At 35.9% G+C, this 20,921-nt stretch overlaps 1 protein-coding gene and 1 pseudogene across 1 annotated transcript in view; one reads left to right on the plus strand and one right to left on the minus strand.

Annotated features, from left to right (window-relative positions):
- DPP10 (dipeptidyl peptidase like 10) overlaps nucleotides 1-20,921 on the minus strand; it is a 630,338-nt gene that overhangs the window by 343,217 nt on the left and 266,200 nt on the right. The gene's annotated exons all lie outside the window — the stretch shown is intronic.
- On the plus strand, nucleotides 13,669-14,213 carry LOC130858349 (mitochondrial import inner membrane translocase subunit Tim17-A-like; annotated as a pseudogene).

The following is a 20,921-nucleotide window of genomic DNA, read 5'->3' on the forward strand; positions in this document are numbered from 1 at the left end:
CATTACCACCTGAACCACTCCCACTCCCCCGTCCATGGAAAAATTGTCTTCCATGAAACCGGTCCCTGATGTCAAATAGGTTGGGGACCGCTGCTTAAAAGGTCAAAAGGAGACCATGGTAATGGAGCAAGCTTGACTGTGTCCTCTTACTCTTAGGCTAGACCCCATGTCATCATATCGAAGATTAATATGTGTGTGGTTTTACTAAAAAGTAATTCTGTCCTTTTTTCAATTTTTTATTTTGTTAAAATACTCATAACATTTACCATCTTAATTTTTAAGTGTACAGTCAGTGGTATTAAGCACATTCATATTGGTGTGCAATCATTACCACTCACCATCTCCAGAACCCTTTTCATCTTGCAAAATTGAAATTCTAGGTCCATTAAGCAATAACTCACCAATTTCCTCTTTCTTCAGATCCTGGCAATCTCCATTTTACTTTCTGTCACTATGATTTCCATTACTCTGAGTACTTCACATAAATGGGATCATACAGTATTGGTCTTTTGTGACTGGTTTATTTTACTTACCATAAATGACTTCAAGATTCATTCAAGTTTGTGCTAATGCCAGGGTTTTCTTCCTTTAAGATAAATAATATTTAAATAATATTTCATTGCCCATATTCATTCATCAGTGGGAACTTGAAATGTTTCCATGTTTTAGCAATTGTGAATATTGCTGTGGTGAACATGGATGTACAAATATCTTTTCAAGACTCTGCAATTCTTTTGGTGATATACCCAAAAGCAGAATTTCTGGATCATATGGTAATAATATGTTGAATCTTTTGAGGAACCTCTATCCTGTTTTCCATATTGACTATACAGTTCCACATAATGCAATTTCTCCACATCTTTGCCAGCACTCATTATTTTCTGGGTTTGTTTGCTCTTTTTTTTTTTTTTACGTAAACCATCCTAATGTGGGTGTGAGATGATATCTCATTGTGGTTCTGATTTGCACGTCCATGTCCTTAGTGCTTAGTGACTTTGTGCATCCTCTCATGGTTTCTTCACCATTTGTATAACTTGACAAAGTGTCTATTCATGTTCTTTGCACATTTTTGAATCTAGTTGTTTGGTGTTTTGTGGTTGAGTTTTAGATCTTTAAACATACTGGATATCCCTTATCAAATATATGGTTTTCAAATATTTTCTCCAATTCTGTGGGCTGCCTTTTACTCTGTTGATAGTATCTTTTGATGTACATTAAAACATTTTTCATGAAGTCCAATTTGTCTATTTTTCCTTTTGCTCATCTGTGATGTTTGCATCATACACAAAAAATTTCCAAATCCAATATTGTAAAATTTTGTACTATGTTTTCTTCTAAGATTTTTATAGTGTTAAGTTTTCAATTTAGATCATGGTTCCATTTTGAGTTAATTTTTGTATATGGTGTTAGGTAAATGTCCAGCTTCAGTATCTTGCATGTTGATATCCAGTTTACCCAGCATCATTTGTCAAAACAATTGTCCTTTCTTCAATGAATATTCTTGTCACTTTTGTCAAAAATCATTTGATCATGTATGTTAAGGTTTATTTCTAGATTCTCTGTTCTATTCCATTGTTATACATGTCTGTCTTTATGCCAGTACTACACTATTTGGATTACTGTACTTTTGCAGTAAGTTTTGAAATCAGGAAATTTGAGTCCTCCAAATTTGTTCTCCTTTTCCTGGACTGTTTTGGCTATTCATGGTCCCTTGTGATTCCATATGAAATTTAGGATGGGTTTTTCTATTCTGCAAAAAACACTGCTGGGACTTCGGCAAGGATTTCATTGAATCTGTAGATCCCTTTGGGTAATATCTGCATCTTAACAACATCAAATCTTCCGACCCATAAATATGGTATATTTTCCACTTATTCATATCTTCTTCAATTTTTTTAAGGATTTATGATATTTCTTTAAAGAATTCACCATTGAAGCAATTAGATCCAGGGTTTTTCTTTGTTAGGAAATTTTTGATTACTGGTTCGATCTTCTTACTAGTTATAGTTCTGTTATTTTTTATTTATTTATCACTTATTAATGGTAGATTTTATGTTCCTAGGAATTTGTACATTTCATCTAGGTTATCCAATTTGTTGATGTACACTAGTTCATAGTACTCTCTTAAATCCTTTTTTATTTCTGTAGAATCACTAGTAATGTCCCCACTTTCATTTTGATTTTAGTGATTTGAATACTTTATTTTTTCTTTCTATTTCTTTCTAGATAGTCCATCTATTTAAAGGCTTGTCAATTTTGTTGATATTTTTGAAGAATGAATGTTTAATTTCATTTTTTTTCTGTTTTTTTTCCTCTATTATCTATTTTGTTTCTCTCTGCCCTTTTTTGATTCCCTTCCTTCTTCTAGCTTTGGGTTTAGTTTTTTCTTCTTTTTCTAGCTCTTTAAGTTATAAAATTAGGTTGTTGATCTGAAAGCTTTCTTCTTTCTTAATGTAACTGCTGATATTTATAAATTGCTCCCCTAGCACTGCTTTCACTACATCCAATATATTTTAGAGGCATGCTGTGTTCTCATTTTCACTAATATTTGCATATGTTTTACTTTCCCTTGCGATTTCTGCCTTAATCCATTAATTTTTAAAGAGTGTGTTGTCTCATTTCCACAAATTTGTGAATTTTCCAGTGTTTCTTCTGTTATTGATACTTTATATGATATCTACATTGTAAAATCCATTGAGGGAATTCCCTGGCGCTCCAGTAGTAAGACTCTGGGCTTTCACTGCCAAGAGCCCTGGTTCAATCCCTAGTTGGGGAACTAAGATCCCACAAACTGAGCAGCATAGGAAAAATAAATAAACTAATCAAATAAAATCCATAAAGACAATTTCTGCCCTAACATATGGCCTATCATGGAAAATTCTTCATATACGATTGAGTAGAACGTATATTCTATTGTTGGGGAGAGTGTTCTCTGTGTTAGATCTAGTTGGGTGGCTATGTTGTTATAGTCCTAACTTTATATATATTTCCTTATATATCTTCTATTTGGTTTTTCTATGCATTGTTGTGAGTGGAGTATTCAAGTTCCCAGATACAATGGCAGAGCTATCTAATTTCTTCCTTCAGTTCTGTCAATTTTTGCTTCATATATTTTGATCTTCTATTATTACACATATAAATGTTTATAATTGTTATATCTTCTTGTATTGAGCCATCTGTTAATATATGATATTGTTCTTTGTATCAAACATTTTTGATTTAAAGAATCTTTTAAATAGTAGTACAGTCACACATGTTCTCTTTTGGTTACTATCTGCATGAAATATCATTTTACACCTTTGGCTTTCAACCTTTTTGTGTCTTGGATTGAAAGTGAGTCTCCTACAGATAGCATATACTGATCATATATTTTTATCCATTTTGACAATCTTGTATCTTTGATTGGAGAGTTTAATCCATTTACATTGAATTACTGATACTGATAACTAATTACAAGTTATGATTGATAAGGCAGGACTTCTGTCATGTTTTAGTATATTGTTTTCTATGTGGTTTAGAGCTTGTTTGTTCTTCATTTCCTACATTAGTCTTCTTTTGTGTTTAGTTGATATTTTATAGTGAAATATTTAAATAACTTTCTCATTTCTTTTTGTGTATATTCTATAGCTACTTCCTTGTGGTTACCATGGGGAATATATTTAGCATCCTTAAAGTTATAACAGTCAATATGTACTTATACTAGTTTAACTTCAATAACATACAAATCTCTGCTTCTTTACAACTTTATTTCCCCACCCCTTTTAGTTGTTAATGTCACAAAATTATGTATTTATACATTGTGTGTCCAAAAATAAGCCATTTTTTTTAATGCATTAGTATCTTAAATTATGTAGAAAACAAAATGTGGAGTTATAAACCAAATTTACAATACTAGCTTCTATACTAATACATTATTTTTAAATGTATTAATGTATTACATCATGTAGAAAACCAAAAAAATGAAGTTACAAACCATTGTTAAAATAACTGTAGATTTTATAATTGTTCATGTATTTCCTTTATTGAGATCTTTATTTCTTCATATGGCTTTGAGTTATAGTCCAGAGTCCATTCATTCCAACGTGTAGGAATCCTTTTAGAATGATTAGAACAGTTATAATGGTATTGAATTCCTTTAGCTTTTATTTATCTGGGAATGTCTTAATGTCTCCTCACTTTTTTTTTAAGCTCTTTATTGCAGTATAATTGCTTTACACTGTTGTGCCAGTTTCTGCTGTACAACAAAGCGAATCAGTTGTATTTATACATATATCCCCATACCCCCTCCCTCCCACAACTCCTTCCCACCCTCCCTATCCCACCCCTCTAAGTTATCACCAATCATCAAGTTGATCTCCCTGTATTATGCAGCAGCTTCCCACTAGCTACCTATTTTATGTCAATGTTGCGCTCTTACTTTTGAAGTATGGTTTTTCTGGATATAGACTTCTTGGTTGACTTTTTTTTTCCCCTTTTGGCACTTTGAATGTATCAGCTTACTGCCTTTTGGCCTCCAATGCTTCTGTTAACAAATCTGCTGATACCTTGAATAAATTTTCCATTTCACTTATTTTACTTTTCAGCTGCAGAATTTCTTTTTGGTTTCTTTTTATGTTTTCTATCCCTTTATTGATATTTCCATTTTGTTTATACCTCATTTTCTTCACATTTGCCATGTCTGCCATTAGCTCTTTGAGTATCTATAAAACTGTTTAAAAGTCTTTGTCTAGTTGACCTGCCACTAGATTTTTTCAGGGACAATTACTACTGTCCTTCTGTTGGGACAGTTGTTGTTGCTTTACTTTTATTTTCCCCCTTTGAATATGCCATGCTTTCCTATCACTTTTAAAATTAATTAATTAATTAATTAATTGGCTGTATTGGGTTTTTGATACTCCATACGGGCTTTCTCTAGTTGCAGTGAGTAGAGGCTACTCCTTGTTGTGGTGCACGGGCTCCTCATTGCAGGGGCTTCTCTTTTTGTGGAGCATGGGCTCTAGGTGCACTTGGCCTTCAGTAGTTGCAGTACACAGGCTCAATAGTTGTGGCTCATGGTCTCTAGGGCTCAGGCTCAGTAGTTGCGGTGCACGGGCTTAGTTCCTCTGTGGCATGTGGGATCTTCCTGGAGCAGGGATCAAACGTGTGTCCCCTGCATTGGCAGGCAGATTATTTTCTTTTTTTTTTTTTGGTTTTTTTACTAATTTTATTTATTTATTTATTTGCTGCATTGGGTCTTCGTTGCTGTGTGGGCTTTCTCTAGTTGCAGCTAGTAGGGGCTACTCTTTGTTGCAGTGCACGGGCTTCTCACTGAGGTGTCTTCTCTTGTGGAGCACAGGCTCTAGGCACACAGGCTTGGGTAGTTATGGCACATGGGCTCAATAGCTGTGGCTTGCGGGCTCTAGAGGCAGGCGGATTCTTAACCACTGCACCACCTAGGAAGTCCCTCCTATCACTTGTCATGCCTTTTTGCTTTTGGTTGAAAATTGTTCATTTAAATGTAGTAGTGTAGTAACTCTGGAAACCAGATTCTCCTCCTTCCCCAGGGTTTGCTGGGTTTTGTTTTCGGTTTTGGTTGCTGTAGGCGGTCTGTGTGTTGAGGATCACTGACGTGTAAGCTTACAGGTTTTTCGGGTCTGTTCTTAGCCTGTGCTTTTCCCTAGGCATATGCAGTTGATTTTAAAGGTATCAGTCTTTCATGTCTGGCTCCTGAAAGGGGAATAAGAAAAAATTGGGGGACGGGAGGGCGAAGGTGCTGGCCCTTCAAAATCACTTCAGCCGAAAGGAGAGGAGCTTCCAACAGTGGGGGTAGGTATGAAAACAATGACCACCACCTCTTTCTCTGCACCTCTGTGATTAGAAGCAACAATCAGCAATTAGAACACTGATCTCCAATATTTGGAAAAGAGGGTCCTTTTTGTCCACTCTGGCTCCTGCAAGCTCCTCCTGCAACAGATGCACTGCTTTCTTCCCCAGGTTGAGGTGTGAGGGAGGGTTAGCTGGTATAGTACTAAGAGTTGAAATTGACTGATACGATCTTCAATTTGCTTTCCAAACCTTCCCCCTGGAAGTTGCAAGCCTTCAACAGACTCGAGAGTTTCAGAAGAGTTATATCAGACAGATTCTGCCAGTACAATTTTTGTCTGATGGGGAGATAAATTCCTGGGACTTCCTACTCATCCATCTTTCAAGAATTCTTTCCTGTATTTCTGACTTAAATGGTAACACAACTTACTTTAGAAATTAATGAATATATTAAAAAGGAAATTAAAATTATATGAGTCCTGTGATAGTCCACTTTATGTGTCACCTTGACTGGTCAAAGGGATTCCCAAATAGGTGGTAGAATATTTTTTCTTGGTGTGTCTGTGAGGGTGTCACTGGAAGTGATTAGCATTTGAGAAAGACTAAGTAAAGAAGATCACCAATGTAGGTGAGTAGTGTCCAATCTAACGAGGGTCCAAATAGAACAAAAAGGCAAGAGAAGAGTGAATTTGCTCTTTTTGCTTGAGTTGGGGCATCTCTTTCCCTGCCCTCAGACATCAATGCTCCTGGTTCTTGGCACTTTGGACTCAGACAGAACAATACCCACTGGTTTTTCTAGTTTTCTAGCCTGTGGATGAAAGATTGTGGGCTTTCTTGACCTCCATCATCATATGAGCCAATTCCTATCATAAATCAACATCTCTTTTTCTCTTTCTCTCTCTCCCTTCCTCCCTCATTCCATTTCTCCCTCTCCAGATAGAGAGAGAGAGAGAGAAAATTGGTCTTGCTTCTCTAGAAAACCATGACAAAGATAATACAATTAGGACGATCTTTTTATAGTAAACATTTTAAATCAGACAGGATGAACTTCAGTATACTAATTTTAACCCTAATGATAGAAAAGTTTATTCTAGATTCTTTAATATTATTTTACATTTTTATAATGGCTGTAAGATATTCCTTTACGCAACATGCATTGAATTATTAAATTTTTCTTACTGTATTGTTGATGATAACATTTCTTTTCAGTGGCAGAAATAGGTTCTGAAAGTTCATTAAGTGTTGTATATCATTAAGATTTCCACCTGCAGATTGTTACTCAAGTTTTTACAGAAGTAGAATTTCATAGTATTTGTATTTCTTTTGCATAATTTTTGATTGTTTATAAGTTTAATGTTTGTATTTTAATCTTCGTGTTTACATTTCCTAAACGTGATAAACATTTTTAATGCAATATTAATAAAGAGGACATGGAAGGAGGTTCCTGGAGCACATTTTCTGTAGGATTGATAGTGTTTTTTTTAGATGTGTATATCACAATATGTATAAAAGAAAAAGGAAATGTAATATTTATCAACAGATTCCAATTCCCTTTTATAGAGGCCCCTATCTCAATTCTTGGCACTGTGCTAGAAAACTTTCTTGCTTAAGCCTCCTTGCTGGCTGGGAAAAACACCCATGGCCCTCAGGTTGGCCCTCTCCCAGCATTTCCCAAAGTATCTTTCAAACACTCATGAGAATTCCCATCAGATTCCCTCAGGATAAGAGATCGCCTCCAATTGTTAGTAAATGAAACCAATTCATAGAAAGATTAAAAGATATGACATATCTCCAAATGTACTTCAAAGATGCTAACACAAATTCCACTGAAATTGGTCCATAGGTAAAAAGTTATGAGATTGTTAAACAAAGCTAAACACATTTGACTGTTTATGGTTACTGTAGTGATTTTTACTATGATGAAATATTTCACAAAAACTCCATTTTGATTATTTCCACTCCTTTCTTCTTTTTTCTAGTAATGGGAGATTTATTGAGACCTTATAAAAATGACAGTGCACTATTCTTGGGGCATCTGGTGAGATATAATTTGTATTTATTGAAAGAGTTGTGTTAGCTTCTTGAGTACACTCCATATTTAGTAACTATATTTATATAAACCAAATTAAACAATTACTAATGTGAGGGGTCACTATGTTCAAAGGTCATGGTTGGGATATTTCTATTTCTTCTGCTTCCAGAATCTCTGTAGTTGAATTCCTAAGCCAACTCCATGTGGTCTCTGTTGCCTTTTTTAATTCCTGCCTCTGCAGGTTCAATCCATTAAAGCCTGTTTGAGAGGCAAAACTACCCTATTACTTCTCAACCTCTTCTATTTTATATAAAATATTTGCTTTAGTTTTTACAGCAGTATGGTGCTAAAATTTTGATTTTTGAGGAAAGGAAAGGTTTCACTTAAACCTTGAGAACAATCTAGATGCCTTATTACAATTAAAGTATGAATTTCACTTTTGTGGTTATGAACATTCACTGAATAATAGAGTAGTGTGTGTTTATAATTGGTAGCTCCTTGTATAATGATGTACCTGAGGTTACAAGGTATAAAAGAATGCTGGATAATGACAGAATTTAGCCATTCATGGGTTCAAGGACTTAATATCATTTCAAATCACCCTTAATTTCCATTCTACTCCTAACAAAAAATTTCAACCCCAATAAACACAGACCAGCCCACTGGGAATCCAAAAGTTCCAGGTTCTTATTGAGCCTATATAGCCCATCAGTAGGAGGCTCTCTCTTTTTCTTCCACAATAGTTTTATGAGAAAGTCAATGATCGGCCAGCCTCCATGCATTGCTAGATAATGTTTATACACACATACACACACAGACACACACGCAGCTGCAGTCCTGTATATAAAATATCACAGAAAAATAATCACTTTCCATATCTCACAAAAAATACCCTAAAACAGCACTAAATAGTTAGTTTAGCTTGATAAAATCTTCGCAATCTATGTAAACATAAAGTTAGCTGCTTTCTAGAGTGTTGCATAAAATGGCACTCTTTATGCTCCTACAATATTCTCCATGGCAGTCAGCCAGAGAGAACCTTTGGAAGACTGAAAACTCATCCTGGAGCTATTGAAGTTTATTCTTGCCCATTCTGAGAAATTGGCTGATATTGATAATTGTTATAAAAAGTTTACCCCATGAGCCTCATAGGCTGCCAAGAATGTAATTGAGCTGAAATGGAAGGCTGGTATTAAGCTTGCATCTGGTTCTGAGTCAGGGAGCCCTCACTCTTTGACTAGCATCAAGGGAAGCTTCTTTCATTTGGGGAAAACAGATGGAACGATTTGACTATGATGGAGTTCATTTTGAGAAACTGTCCCAGCTTGTCCAAACTGATGGCAAGTTGGCTAGGACTTCAAATAAATAATAAACACCTGTAGAAGTTGAGGTTACTACCCCTGGCTCAAAAAAATCAAATTAGAAAGCATTTATTAGGCATCTACAATGCATGAGGCATGATTCTACTCACAATTTTATCAAACCTGACAATACAATGCTAATTCTGACCCCCTTTTCCTCTAAACAAATGTAACAGAACACAGTATTCTATAATAGTAAAAAAAAGTCATGACACTTTTAGACCATGTTTTCATTGATTATTTTAATATATGCTTTTAGTGAAATTCAGCATTTACATACATTCTTAAAATGGAAACTTAAGTATATCCTGTTGTCCCTGAGAGATACAACCATCCTCCTGGATGTCGTCTCAGTTTTCTCTCATGATCTGCTCAAGAGTGGCAAATGTATGCATATGGTCAAGTACTCTGAATCTCTTGAAATTTCAACTTAATGTACTTCACAACAACATTCAATATTCATTAAATGTCTACTGTGTATTAGGCAATACCTAGTCTATGTGCTAGAGATACAAAACATCCTCACTCATTAAGGAGTTCAGAGTTCAATGGGGGATATAGGCAAATAAAACTATTTCAATATAAAGAGGACTACTGTGATTAAGAGTAAAGACTTGTATTATCGACTAAAGGTTGCAATTAGCCACATGTACTTTAAAACACTAGCCCAAATTGATATATACTCTAAGTGTAAAGTATACACTGGATTTTGAAGACTTAGTATAAAAAACATAAAATATCTCATTTTAATACTGACTTTTAATACTGCTTATACCTCAAAATGCTATTTGGGATATAGTGTATTAAAATATATTAGTACAATTAATTTCACAAGTTTCTTTTTACTTTTTAAATGTGTTCTTTAGAAAATTTATGAATTACATCACATATGTAACTTGGATTTCTATTGGACAGCACTGGTAGGATACTGATGCTAGACCTTTTGTCTTCAAAACTCATTCTATCACTTACTAGCTGTGAGACTTTAGGCAAGTACTAGTTTTCTTTGCTTCAGTTTCCTCATGTATAAGAAGAGGCTGATAATAATTACAATTATTGACTCAATAGGGTTGTTAAGATAGGTAAGGGAATTAAAACATTTAAAAAGCAACTATTATTAAATAAGTAAGCATTAAGTAGACACGTAGAAAAAGTACTCATCTCAGGCCAGAAGCAGTAAACTCAAGGAAGAATTCCAAAAAGAAAAAAAAAAATAATAACGGTTTCACTAAACTTTCAAAGAATGTCAGAAAGCTGCTCCATTGTAACAGAAGGATACGAGTACTTCCAAGAATGGGGACAATATGAATAAAGTCATGAAACTTGAAAGAACCATGTTCTGTTCCAGGAGATGAAAGTGGTTTTCAAGGTATAGGATTGCAAAGTTCTTCAAAGCAGTGGTGGGAAGAAAGAATGAAAAGCCAGGTCACTGCACTCTCCAATACTATAAAGAATTTATGAAATTAGGATTCCCTCTATAAAATCAACCGTATTGTTTTAGGAGAGTCAAAGGATATATACAAAAAAGAAGAAATGAAATGGGAATAAGTGGTGTCATGTAGGAGGTTACTAAGGTATTAACAAAAGAATCTGTGAGGAGTAAGGCATATTACTTCCCCATTCTAATCCTTAAGGCAGGATGTTTTTGATAGCTATCCAGTTATCCTTTTCTACTAATTGATCCTATTAAGCCAACAAGCCTCTAAAACTTGTACTCATTTAATACACTCACTGTAAGCTAGGTTATGAAAATAAATTTTGGATTTTGCAAATTGGATATGCCTACCAAAATAATTATTAATGTTCAGATTCTATTATGATAATGGATAGACACCAACACTTATAAGTTGTTTATAACTTATAAGGACAAAATAGAGTCAGAGAGATCTACCTCCCAGGTAAAAGAGAAACAGTTGGAAGCTCTCACGAAAAGGTTCCCTTTGTCTTGGAGATATAGGTAGTGTTTAAAGGTAACCTGAGGCACATTACAATTTTTTCAATGGTTTATTTAAGCAAACTGATTCAAACTGGACAGCACCAAACCAAAAGTGGTTAGGAGCTCACTGCAGACAGGAGCTAGGGAAAAGGTTTTCATAGAGAAGACACAGAAGAAAAGCAAACATGTTATTTGATCGGCTGTAGCTTAAGCAGTTGCCCTATTTGCAAAAGCCTAGCAGGCTGCTTGTGATCGGTTGTTCTTTTGTTTTTTTCAGATTCTGATACATTGATTCTGGCTTAGGTTTTGGTTTGCTTAGTAGGCTGCCAAGGCATTAAAGCCACCTCAGTCTAACAGCCTCCTTGTTTAATTAATTTAACTGTAGTTACGATGATATGTTATGAGGGCAATAAAATAATAAGAAAGGAGACCCTTCTAGAAGGAGTTAAGGTGAATTAAATTTTAAATATGTTGATATAAGATCACACTATAAAAAGTGAAATGAAAAATATGTGTATATATAGTATATACTAAATTTGTGATAGGATAACCTATAACAATAAGCAACCAGCAATAGTATCTGAAATAACTTTTAATTTCGATTAGCATCACTTGGTTTTCTCCTTTAGTAAGATTCACTGCTTTGTCCTCAATGTCTTAAACAGCTAGCTACAAATGGCAGGGCTATGCCAACACTCTAGGACAGTACCAATTCCCAGTTGATGATATCACAGTACGTACCCACCCTAAATACTTCCTGGTAGCATATTATTAGCATATTTCTCAAAGTTTGCTATGTCCCATCTCCTTGTCACACCCCATCTCGGTGTTGAATGTGCCACTGGAAGGCCAGCAGCTTTGCCCTGATGTCAGTCACACTCTGTCTCTCATGACAGTAGTGCCATCTTGTACAGTCTCATTCACAGCCCATATTTATCACTCATTCCTGGCTCAGCACTACAAACTCCTTCCATATATTTCTTTTCTTTATGTAAAAAATTGTGTGCTTAAGGTCCTTCAGGTTTAGAAATTAATGACACTATCAACATTAACTTTGAAAAGAATAAAATTTTAGATAAGATCTAGATGCATGTCAGATGAATGAGAACTAAAAAGGAAAAAAATATAAAAGTAAGTATATATTACACTCAATCATCTCTAATATTATTTCAGGACTTAAGTTCCTAGGGGTCTATGTTTTTACTGACCATTTATTAGATTGCAAACCTAACTGAGATTATTTGAGAGCATGGAAAACCACATTTTAAAAACAATGAGTGATGTAAAGAAGGATGCAGAAATGGCCTCAGTGTTGGGAGAGCAGATCAGGGAAATGACCAAGCAAACAGTGATGAAATGTGGCAGAAGCTATTAAATCCAAATCCATGCAAATATTCAAATTGTTTCTCATCTGGACACAGTTTCTTCTTCTAGCCTGAACTGCAATTACAACTAACGGGCTTCAAGCCTCTCAACTGATGCCCAGTGAGAGAGGCATGTTTATGTTTTCAAACATTTGGGCCATCCACTTGCTCATATGTTGTGGTTTGATGCCCAGGTTTCTCTCTGTGCCATGAAATCCTGGTCCAGGATGAAACTGGATAAAGATGGTACAGTGACAGGATGATAAATGAGGTTCACCACGATGAACGTTTGGGTTGTCCTCTTGTTTTCTTGGCAACAGAAACAGATTTACCAACACGTCTGCCCCAAAACACATTCTTCTTTAAAGTTTTAAAATCAAGCAGCTAAGGGAATTCCCTGGTGGTCCAGTGGTTAGGACTCTTAAGTTTTCACTGCTGAGGGCACAGGTTCAATCCCTGGTTGGGGAACTAAGATCCCACAAGCAGTGCAGCCAGAAAATTAAAAAATTAAAAAAATTAAAGTAAAATAAAATCAAGCAGCTAATAACCACATTATATCAAAGGACTAACAGGAAAACCCTCTCTTTCTGTTTGTGTGAAGATACCCAAATTCAAAGTTCTTCTTTAGAACAGGGGACTTGTATAGATAAGGATTCTGTTTGCTTGTTGCAATGATAAACAAATTCATATTTTGAAAATTCCAAATTAAAGTACACACTAGGCTGCAACAATTCTGTCTAGTGAGGGTTCTTTCCCTTCAAACAAGATTCGTCACATTTTAAAACTGAATTTATCCAATGCATATAAAATGCAATAAAATGTACAGATCTTAACTGATATCTAAAAGTTTAAGAATCTTTCATGTAAAATCTAGAGGAGCTAACTTTTCTTTAAAACTAATTTCAAAAGTTGTAGAACTTTTGAAAGGATGTTAATTCTTTGACCAGAGATAAAATTAAAGTCAAAAAGATTTTAGTTGTAGTAGTAGAGAGGCAGCACCTTCTAACTAGCAGACTTTTAAAACTGACTAAGGGCTAAAATCACAAAGCACAAAACAGCAACCAGTAATGTGGTTTCATTATCTCAGTCAAATACCAAACTGTCATCTAAAATTTAATCAGCAATGCCCCCTAGATTAAACTGAATTTGAAAACTTATTTTAGCCACAGAGTCATGATAGAAGAGTAGGCACGTGAGCCCTGCCCCTGGCAAATTGTGGATGTCTGTGGCGCGGCCTTTACATAGGAACCATAGGTGGTGGTATCTTTCAAGTAATCAAAGGTTTTTGCAATTCTCCAGTGGGAGTAAATCACAAACTAGGACAGAGTTTGACAGCTATTAACACCAGGGCTCCACACTTGGGAGGTAGCTTTACTGTCTGGGGATGTCTGTTCTCCATGACTGACTGCAGTATGGTTCAAGTTGGAGGGAAAGAAGCTCCCTGGTAGTCCAACATGAGCGGTGCCTTAACAGGAGCCAAACTGGCAACAAGAAATGGACCCATGGCTGTGGTTGGGTCAGCCTCGATGGGTGGCGTTTTTCTAGCTTTAATTGAAAGAGCTGGTGTCTCGTTGACAAGATTTACCCCTGCACAATTTCCCAATGGTCCTCCATTTGCTGAAGACCCCTCCCAGTTGCCTTCAGCCCAGTTACCATTCTCACCTTTTGAAGACTATCAACAACAATATCAACAGGATTCTTTCCCAGGATTTCTTTAACAGAATAGGGAAAGGATTTCAGACAATCTGTTTTTAAAACCACAGGTGGGACAACTATGGCCTGGTAGACATTTAGCACCCTTTCCTATTTAAAGGAACATGGTAGAGGGGGTTGTCTTAAAAGAGAATACATTTATTTACTCACACTTGGATTGTATTTGTGAAATAAACGTCTAAAATCATTAAAAGGAAATGTAAGGGCTTAGAAGTTGAAGGACCAAATGGCAAACAGCAATGAAGCATGACCATCATTTCCTTGGGGACTTCTCTGCCTGGTTTTGTTCTGTTAGTCAAACAATTAAGAAAAAAATCTCTGGGAAATTGCTTTCTTTAAAAAAACAAACAAAAAAAACAAAAACAAACACAAAAAAACGTTATTTTAGAATAATTTTAATTTGAAAATAGATTTAGTCTTTCCTTACCCCGTCTAATTTTTTTAAAAAGTCATAAATTTATATTTCATTTTTCTTTACATAATTTTTCTGATTCTCCTTTTCCTTCAAATTCTTCCAACATCTTTTAGCAGAACTGGAACACAGCATTCAAATAAGGCCCTGACTCTGTCATCTCAGTTTATGTTTGTAATCTCTCCTGATTGCTAAGGCTTATAATCTTTGTTTCACAAGGCACGGCCTGGGTACAAATTGTTCTACATAATGACACTTAGTACAGAAGTCAAAACTAAACACTTTGTGTCATTATTCTAATAATTTTAAAAATTTCATTAAAAGTGTCTTGTGTCCTTCAGTTTGCCATATTAAAATGCAAGCAGGCCACTTCAATGAATCCCAGAAGAATAGTGAGTATTAGAGTCTATTCTTTCCTGATTTTTTAATGGCTTATTTCATCTGTGATTATATTGTGCTTTGTGAGCATATGCTCATGTGTGCCTGAGGGTGTATGTGTTTATACTTTCTCTTCGTTGCCAGCAATGCAGTTTATACTTCTTTTCTTCTTTAGCATCATCCTAAATTTTCCCTAGGCTTTACAAGTTTCTGAGGAAATTTTAACCTTTTATAACAAATCTGGATATCTCCTCAGGATAATAACTGAAATTTTAAGGAAATAGATGGTGAAGAGAGGTAAACTGTAATCAGTGTTCCCACTTTAGGCCAGGTACTTTCCATATATAGGTCGTCTCTTTAATATCACAACATCTTTTCAAAAGATAACATTATCATCATTTTATTGATCATGAAACAAACCTGGAGAGATTCAGTAACCTGCCCTTAGTGATACTGATACTTAGTGAAGAAACCAACATTGAACTAGATTTCTGACAAGAATATCTATGCTTTAGTGTTATTTTACAATGTTCCAAGCTTCTACGTAAATTAGTAATTATATAAATAGTTAGAAAGCCAAATTTTAGAAATCTAAAGTTTTAGTACATAGCCTTTTCAATTTTTCACAAATGTAATACTATTTATATAATTCTATCACCTCAAATGTTAATTTAACTATAAAAAGTTTTAGCACTATAGATGGGACTACATTACATTTATTACAGGATACTTCCATAAGAAATGAACTTTGGCAACGATCTTCAAAAACTGAAATAAATTATTATTGTACGTCAAATAACAGTAGGTGTTTAGTATCATTTGGGGAATATTAATATTCCCAGACATATTCTTTTTATAAAAAATGTTTCCATTAAAAATTTACCAATCTCTGTTCTGAAGAATACTAGCTCTGCAAAATGTTACTTGGTGCTCCAAATTACAGGTTTCATGATTTTAAAAGTTCAAGAATACTGCATTATAATTCCCATCTTAGACATTTCAAAGTACATTTTAAAGAAACTGAAAATCTCCTGGAAAATAAATATTTGTATAGATTACTATTTCCACATTAGTTTGTAATGCGTTGGTCTATTTTTTTTTTTAGAGGAAGAAAATAATTCAATCAGGGATTTGCAGATGAACTTCTTGGTGATATTGATCCCAGACAATGTTTTACATACTTTTAAATTAGTAGTTACTTAAATAGTTTGTAAAAGTGAATTTTTAAAAAATAAGGTTAACCATAGTTATCAATAATGGAATTTTGCATCATGTTTCTTAAGAAGCAAATTAAATTTGAAAGTAAACTAATTGGGGAAATCACAGTGTTTGATTCATGGCCAACTCAAAACCTATGGATATATCAACTAAATAACCAAAAGATTCTACTCACTTCCCGTTTCAATACATTTAGCATTTCCTCAAATATTAAAACATAATTTCCCATAGCTGAGCAAGAATATTCAATTACTGCCATTAACCCTTATATTCCATACTAATATTTTGACACAGGACCATTAATTTCAATAGCTTTCTCCCCCCTCGGTGTGGGAAATATACTAGATCTTTTTAAATGTGTCATTTCCACTTCCTTTAAGAAGTTATCATTTTTCGCCATATTTTAATATATAGTTTTATTCCACAGTTCACATTGCACAATAGGATAACCATATTCTTTAAAGAAATAATCAACAGCATTATTTGCAGAGCTAAAGGAGTTACCTGATGAATTTATGAATGCATGTTACTGCAATCTGGAAGTAGTCAAGAGCAATTTTTATATACACAACAGGGAAAAGGTACTGTAAATATTAAACAATGCCTATTAATTTTATATATATATATACATATACATATATAGTTTTTTTCCTTGAATCTTTCTCCTCTAAGATGGGGCTAAGAATGTATTGTACCCAGGGGGATTGCATTGGTGACTTGTCCTCTTGAGGACTATAAAAAGATAACAAGAGCACAGGATGGTTAAAGATAAGACCACAGAGTGCTTAATAAAGCGGTGGGTAGGAGCACATACATTTTCCCTTGAGATTGTGGAAAAAACTCCTGTGCACTGATCAACACTGCCCTTAGACAAAGGCCACTTTAACCCCTGCACTCTGTAGAAGTCTCTATCCCTCTTCTGGCAGCCTCCATTCCCCCCAACCCCCACCCCCCCACCACACATGGGGCAAAGATTCCACGGCCAAGAGCATGCCATAGTTCTCTATTGGTAATATACCCATCTGGAGTTCATACCTGCCCAGAACTCTAGAAATTTTTATCTGATCCCTATTCCAGAGCCTGTGAGAGTTCATTCCTTGGATCGTTCCTCCTTAGGAAACATGAAACCACCTGTATAGATGTCACTGGGACTGACAAATAGCAGGGGAAAACTGTTTGTGGGAGGGCATAAACATTTTCCACATGAAGGCTGGGGTATCCACACATGTTTGTTTGTGGCTCCTCAAGGCACTAAGAAAATAGGTTGGACACAGGAGCAAATGCCAGGTACTGGTTTTCCTGTGCCATTGAGATTTGCTGCAGAAATCTAAAGAGTCAGATAATTCTCAATTCAAGCCTGACTTTCCAGGTAGTTAGGGAGATAGCTTTGACAAGGTAGCAGGTTGGACTGTATTTTATTTAACAGTCCATCAGCATCTCTCTATTCTTGCTCTGGCCCCAAAGACATTATGACTGGTCCTGTTCTGATTGAAACCATGTACAAGCCCCCGTGTCCTTGTCTTTTGAAGTAAAAGGCTGATTCAAGAGTTAATGATTGGGAAATGAGAAGATGTAGAAACGAAGAATAGCTGTTGGGCTGGGGAACTGGTAATAATTTAGACTAAATTCACCACATAGCATAATCACTGAACTCACATTTTCCTGAAAGGTATAGGTAAAGGCCTGACACACATTCCTAAGTTGTTTTCACAAGAAGCAGACCCCCAGCAGATGAAAACTGATGACCACAAGAACATAGCCCCTAGACTGGCTGGAAGCAGAAGGTTGATAATGTTGACTCCCAATTACCTCACCACAAACCAATCAGAAGAATGTCCATGAGCTGATCCCACCCTGCTCCTTGAACCATTACTATAAGACTCCTCAGTACCCTCTCAAGGTTGGGACACAAAGTCTTAAGGGCATTAGTCCTCTGTGGCCCTCTTTGCGTGACAAAACAATAAAGCTATTCTTTTCTGCTTCACCTAAAGCCCTGTCTCTGAGATTCAATTCAGTGCTGGTGTACAGAGGCCAGGATTCGTCAACATGATCACATCACTCTGGTTAATGAGAAGAGCCACACTGTATCATTTGAATCATTTGAGAGTCATGTGAGTAGAACTGGATAGGCAAAGTGGCCTCGGGGTTAATCAGTGAGGACCTGATGGAGGCTGAAGTCATGATTCAGGGATGCTGTAGAACCATCATGAGTCAAGGGCAGGCTGAGTAGACAGGAGAGCACCACCAGCTTTTATTCAGTGCAGATGAGTGATGGCAGTCTGGGCTCCACCAGTTTAGGAACACAGCCATTAAGATCGACAGAGAGAGAAGCAACCACGGGGAGACAGGTTAAAAACATTTGGGTCCAGAGATGCCAGAGGGCATTACAATGCATGAATACTGTCTCAGCAGCATGAAGTTAGGAAATCAATTCTTCCCCAGATACCATTTTATGGTGAGAGTCAAGAGAGGGACCTCGATGGAAGCCTGAGCATGTTTAACCAAAAGAATCAGCATTACCTAAGGGAATCTGAATCTAGTGCACGATAGGTTAATGCAATAGATTAGACACAAATGGACCAAAATAAAGTATGTTTTCCCACTACACAGGAAGTGATGACTCATAAGGATGACCAAATCAGTTAAAGGAAACACAGTTACATTTTCTCTGTACATTTAAAGTGAAGTATTAGCAGTTTTGTGATATCACTGCTCATGGATAAATATTTGTTTAGAAATCACTCATATATTGAAAGAGATGGCTGCCAACAGTTTTATGGTGCTTTATCTAAGTTCTTTTCATTCTGAAAACCACAAAAACTGATTCTTCAAGTATCTCTTTTGAGTTTCATTGACCTTAAAAGCCTGGTATTCAAACATGTGAAGCATTATAATTCTTTCAGCCTAAATGAATCACATAAAATACAAATAGCTATCAGTACTTTGCCAAAGTTTGGTGTTTGATGTGTCAGACGCAAAGCTAGGTATAAGAATATTAAGGATGAGTCAGTTATAGATTTTGTCCTCAAAGAAATTACAAGAAAAAAAAAAGAAATAGGATGCTGTTGGAGGCATCAGAAAGCATTCAATTCTCTCTCAGAGGAATATAAATTTTTCCAAAGGTGGTTACACTGGAACTATTCCACCTGTGTGGAAATAACCTACCTTGAAGACCATTCAAGGTAGAGGAAATAACAACCATACAAAGGAGTTAGACAACTTATCATGGTTTAGAGATCATCTTAGTCAGTTCAAGCCAAACTGCTATAACACATTACCATAGGCTGGGTGGCTTAAACAAACATTTATTTCTCACAGTGCTGGAGGTTGGAAAGTCGAAGATCAAGGTGCCATCACAACTGGCATCCAGTGAGAGCCCACTTCCTGGTTTGCAGATGGCTGTCTTTGTCTATCCTTACATGGCAAAGAGCAGAGAGATGAACAGCTCTCCTGTCTCTTTTTATAAGGGCACTAATCTCACTCATGAGGCCCCACCTTCATGATTTAATTAGTTCCCAAAGGTCCCACCTCCTAATGCCATCACTTTGGGGGGTTGGGATTTCAACATATGAATTTTGGAGGAATACAAACATTCAGTCCATAACAGGGACCAAACTATTAAATATGGTAAGGTTTTGTAATTGTTGCTGAAGCAGTGGACAGACTCCCTATCATGGAGGACCTTCTGTGTCATACCAAGGAATTTGGATTATAATATAGTAGGCAATGAAAAGTCAAGAAAAGACGATTAAATCAGGAACTGATACAACCAATTTGATAGGTTCGTGATCAACTTACTGCTGCAAGGTATATAGATTGAAGAGAGAAAAGACTTTAAGGAGAACGCATACAGGAAGAAGTGGCTAGGCAAAAGATGAATGAGGTCTGAATTAAGGTAGAAACAAGAGGATGACTACAAGGGAACAAGAGGATTACATGGTAAGGAGGTAGAGCTGATCAAAATTAGATGTCATCTGCATGTAAGGGATCAGGCAAAGGGAGGCATAGAGGAGTTCTACATGATTGGCAGGTGATGCTATCATTCCTATGGTTTGGAAAACAGCAGAAAGAGTTAGTAAGGAATAACAGTGAATCCAACTGTGAACATGCTGAGTTTGAGGTGTCTCTGTGGATGGTTAAAATCTCAATTCTTTAGTAGAAAAGCAGTAAAGTAAAGCAAGCTGTTAAATTCTCAAAATACTATTCAATCTCTGAAAGCTATAAATGAATAAAAGAAAATTTGAAGTAACTTCGGGTCTGAGAGGCCAACAGGAAAGGGCATTTCTTTACCGAAGAATGCTTTTTTTATTTTTTTCCGATCCTTATTGGAGTATAACAGCTTTACACTGTTGTGACAGTGTCTGCTGTACAACAAAGCGAATCAGCTGCATTTATACATATATCCCCATATCCCCTCCCTCTTGAGCCCCCCTCCCACCCTCCCTATCCAACCCTTCTATCCCACCCTTCTAGGTCATCAGAAATCATCCAGTTGATCTCCCTGTATTAGGCAGTTGCTTCCCACTAGCTATCTAGTTTACATTTGGTAGTATATAAATACCAATACTACTCTTTCACTTTGTTCCAGCTTCTCCTTCCCCACCTCACATGTCCTCAAGTCTGTTCTCTACATCTGCATCTTTATTCTTCCTCTGCCACTGAGCTCATCAATACCATTTTTTTAGATTTCATATATATGTGTTAG

Source organism: Hippopotamus amphibius, chromosome 8 (assembly GCF_030028045.1).
Source record: "Hippopotamus amphibius kiboko isolate mHipAmp2 chromosome 8, mHipAmp2.hap2, whole genome shotgun sequence".
NCBI classification, from domain to species: domain Eukaryota; kingdom Metazoa; phylum Chordata; class Mammalia; order Artiodactyla; family Hippopotamidae; genus Hippopotamus; species Hippopotamus amphibius.